General features: G+C 43.7%; 1 non-coding gene across 1 annotated transcript; it reads left to right on the top strand.

Annotated features, from left to right (window-relative positions):
* Nucleotides 1-293: 293 nt before the first annotated feature.
* trnak-uuu (transfer RNA lysine (anticodon UUU)) lies at nucleotides 294-366 on the top strand. Its single transcript has one exon. It is a non-coding gene; the product is annotated as a tRNA-Lys (tRNA).
* Nucleotides 367-4,449: the final 4,083 nt, after the last annotated feature.

Genomic DNA, 4,449 nt, shown 5'->3' with positions numbered 1-4,449 from the left:
CTCCACCAATCACTGGCCCTCCATCCAGCTCTACCTGTCCCTCCCTCGTCAGGGAGCTTATATTTCACCTCAATTCTATATTTTATCAGTTCTGATGAGGAGTCATACGTACTCGAAACGTTAACTGTATTCCTCTTCGCAGATGCTGTCAGGGCTGAGCAGTTTTTCCAGCTATTTTGATTTTTTTTTTCAGATTTCCAGCATCCGCAGTATTTTTCTATTATGTTAACGTTTTGATGAAAAGCAAGTGTATTCAGTGTTTGAAGCAGGCTATGTTACGGAGGGAAATTGAAGCTCGGATAGCTCAGTCGGTAGAGCATCAGACTTTTAATCTGAGGGTCCAGGGTTCAAGCCCCTGTTCGAGCGATGCTTTATTTGTTCACTTCGCGTGAAAGAATGAAGAGAGTCATTTCTTAACCGTTTCCTTGTCCTGGACGGTTTTGCGCTTACGTTCAGTATCAGAACACGCGCCATCGTCTCCAAATTTTAACAGCTTCAATTGCCTCCGAGATTTGTGTTATGCATTTCCAGTTTCCCCTTGCGGAAAACCTGCTTCCTGACTTGGCACTTGATTGTTTGGTTACTCTCATTCTACAGGTCTTTGGAAGTGGTGTTCGTTTTTAAACACATTAACACTATCGACACCTCGGCCAGTATACCCTTTAGGCCTGTGGGCTGAAGCGAATTAAATCCAGGAGTAGGCAAATTTCTCTCCTACTTATTCTTTCAAACAGTCAATTCTGCTGCTGGATCTGAACAGCTAAGACCCCGAGGTGAAGGGAATATTGCTTGTTGCTGTGAATAGTGTCTGTAACACTGTGAGGAATGGAGCAGGTGTAGCATATTCTTGCCTTCATTGCTTCTCCAACACTCAATATGTACGTGGCTCAAGTTCGGTCTCAATTGCAAATTCCAGAAAAACCCTTCAACCGCTATGTTCTCACAGAACACCGAGATATATCGGCGTCAGTCTTGAAATTAATCAGCGAGAATCGACAATTCTCCGTGTCCAGATTTGAAAATGTTCACAATCTTTTGAATTAAAACGTTTTCGTCATCCCAGTCTTAATGGCTGACCCCTGCTTCTGAGACTCTGACTGCGGGATCTAGAAACCCCAGTTACAGCAGAGATTCCTGGACACAATGAAGCCCGGCGTCAATTCAAACGTCAGCTCCCAGGCCTTGCGTTCAGAGGCTTAAATTGCCATCAATGAATTTCCAGATTATAACAGCGCCTCCAAAGAAACCGGGCAAGAGAGAATAGGAGATACAATTGATGCTGGCAACCTGGACAATCATAGAATAAAATGAATACATGCCAACATTCAAGAAGCTTTCAGTTCAAGAGAACAGTATTCTAAATTAGCTTAAAAACAGGCCAATGTAAAATGGTTGCATTGAAAGCTCCCTCCGCTTGTCCTGGTAACTCAGCATTGGAAACGCATTTTTCTCCTTTTTCACTCTTTTTCCTCCTCTCAGGGCACAACTGTTGGTTCATCTGAAGATTGTCTGAAAGAATATTGGTGTACCCTATACGGCATTCACAGTGAATCCAACATTCAATAAATTGATGCTTCAACATTTTCTTCAATTGCAGCTCCCGGAGATGCCCTCGTACCCCGTTGTTCCAATGGAAAACCGCGAAATACCGATCTTAATCCTGAATAAAAAAACAGATGTAGTGTGTCTTGATTTCAGAAGATTCACAAGCCTTGGAATGAAGTCATTTAATTCAACTCAATCAGAATGTCCGATGCCATGTTCTGCCACTCTGTCAGGTAGTGCTACTGTTCCCAGCGATTGCAAACATTCTTGCAACATCCACTCTCTCATGTCCTTAAAAATTCTGTGCGACTCAGCGAGAATTCTTCCCACGCTAAAAATATGAAACTAACAGCAGAAAATGAATGCAACGGTCAGACGTTATTTGTGGCGAGATGGAGAGATGTGAAGTGTCATCTCTCTTGCTTTTCTTACAAAGGCTTAACTTTAACAAAATGGAAAGAGCGAATGGTATCAGAGTTCCAAATGAACCATGCAAAAGGGAAAGACACTGCAGTGCAAACAACATCGCTGTGGATATATGAGAAGAATGTACCAAACTATAACAAGATATCAAATGACTGGCCAGGCGGGCAGAAAATTGGCAAATGTCATTCAACCCAGAAAAGTGTGAGATGATGCAATTCGGAAGGTCAAGCAACGCAAATGATAATACGGTTAATGGGAGAATACTGAGAGGTGTAGTGGGAATCAGGGAACTTGGAGTGAATGTTCACAAATCCCTGAATATAACAGGGCAGGTTGATAAGGTGGCTAAGAAGGCATATACTATCCTGTCATTTATGAGCCAAGGTTTAGGTGGGAGGTATTGCAGACACTGTATAAATCATGTGGTAACCCGCAACTTGTGTACTCCGACCAGTTCCGGTCACCTCATTACAGGGTGTAATTGCATTAAAGAGGGTAGAGAGGAGATTTACGAGGATATTGTCAGGACTGGTAAGTTGCAGATCAGAGGAAAGATTGAATAGGCTGGGAGTGTTCTCCTTGAAACAAAGGAGGCAGAGGCGAGACTTAATTCAGAAGCGCAGAATTGACACGGTCCTGGATAAATTGGCTAGGCCGGTCTTATTTACGTTGTCGGAGAGGTGACTGACTACCGGCTCCAGAGTCGAAGTTTTTGCTGAAAAGATTAGATTGGAGGTGGGGATTATATTCCTCTCGGTCTGGCAGTAACTGCTGAAAGTATAATAGATTATGCAGCCCTCAAATCATGTAAACGCAGTGTGATTATGCTCATCAAGTGCCATGAACTGTAGGACTGGGGGCCAAAAGGTGGAAAGTCTTATTAGGCTGGACGGCTCGTGTCACCGCCGCCGGGGAGATGATGGGCCATTGGCATCGTTTTTGACCCGTTAGCATTTCATGATTCTCTAATGCTGTTGTATGTTCAGGGGGAACGCAAATACAATTCGTCCCAGCAGCCTCGGCAGCCTTACCGTGATTATTGTCAATATTCAATAAAGCGTCAGCCACAGACATTGGTATTTCAAAACAACCAAATAATGTTTGATGGAAAATGGTGGTAGTGAAGTCAGAGCGCTGGAGCATAACTGAGCACTGGAAAAAAAATATTTCACTGTTCCTCGACTAAGTAACTTCCAATTCACTTCACAGCTGAATAATGTTTTCAAACGGAACTGATGTTCAGCCCATTTCCCTGAATGGTAGTCGAACTTTTACAGAGAGTCCGGGATAAATCTTCAGCTGAAAGAATGTTTGCAGATGGAAATGAGAGCAAGAAGGCCTCGGGGCAATGATTTAAACGGCATAGATGTACACGATTGGAGCAATGCGGGTGCGGAAACCTTTGGTAGAGTTGTGGAAACGCGAACAGGAGCGGTCCTGTCTCGTTTTAGCGAGGATGGTTTTCAAATTCCATGTCAGCGCTTGGACTTCTTTATCATCTAGATTTTCTTTCGCATTGTGATAAAAATGATGCATCAGCGATATCCAATTACAAATGCTGCAGACAGAAAAAATCATATCGATTCAAATGGTTGCAGTGTCAACGAGGGGCTGATTCGGCGCTGCAGTTTTCTTGGTTATAAACGGCGCTCTGGTTAAGAGGAGATGATAAGTTCGCATCTCGACGGTGCCTTTCCTCCGGGCTCCTTATCAAAGATTTAGCCCTTGTCAGCAACTCTGGTGAATCAATTCGTTTTCAGCGATCAATAATAACGAGGTTGGTGCACAAAGGAAAAAGCAAGATGTCATGGTTGACACCTCAACTCGGGTGCATAAAAGCAAGTTGTGTTATCAATGTTTTTTTTTGCTGCGCTACAGTCCGCGGCAGCAACATTGAACCGAGAATTGGTGGCAAGAGCACAGATCGAGCTCCGAGAATGAAGTATTCAATGGTTATTATCTTCAGGAAAGGCTGCGGGAAGATCATACGTGTAATGTTTAACTGAAGGGCTTTTCCTGCCAAATCGACTAACTGGCTTGGAGTTTGTGAAACCGATAATTTAGCAAGGTGTACCGAATTCCCTTTCCTGCTTCGCGAGTGGGTTTTCACACACTTTGCCCAGAGAGAACAACAAATGGTGTCGTTTTCCTACCCCTAATTCCATGCCCGTCATTTTGCAACTTCGCGCTCGCTCCTATTTCAGCAATTTAATGAAACTCCTTAATTCATGTTTTGTGTAAAATATTGAGGGCCCAGTGTAAACAGGTGGGAAAAGGTAGCTGTCACATAATTCTTCGCAGTGAAAGAGCGGGTTATTGGTGGGAGCAGTGCGATTTATTAAGAGAAGTGGAAGGGTTTCAGGCTGTCTGTGTGTGTTCTGTGGAGAGCAGATTTCCCAGGAAGGAAATACAAAACGAACCAGGTTCAACTGAGTGTATTGAGGGCTGTAGGGCGCTGTGTAAGCTCAGGCAGACGAG

This window comes from Cetorhinus maximus, chromosome 35, assembly GCF_964194155.1.
Source record: "Cetorhinus maximus chromosome 35, sCetMax3.hap1.1, whole genome shotgun sequence".
NCBI classification, from domain to species: Eukaryota; Metazoa; Chordata; class Chondrichthyes; order Lamniformes; family Cetorhinidae; genus Cetorhinus; species Cetorhinus maximus.
Note: the sequence above shows the minus strand (reverse complement) of the source record. Positions and strands in the feature narration are given on the sequence as shown.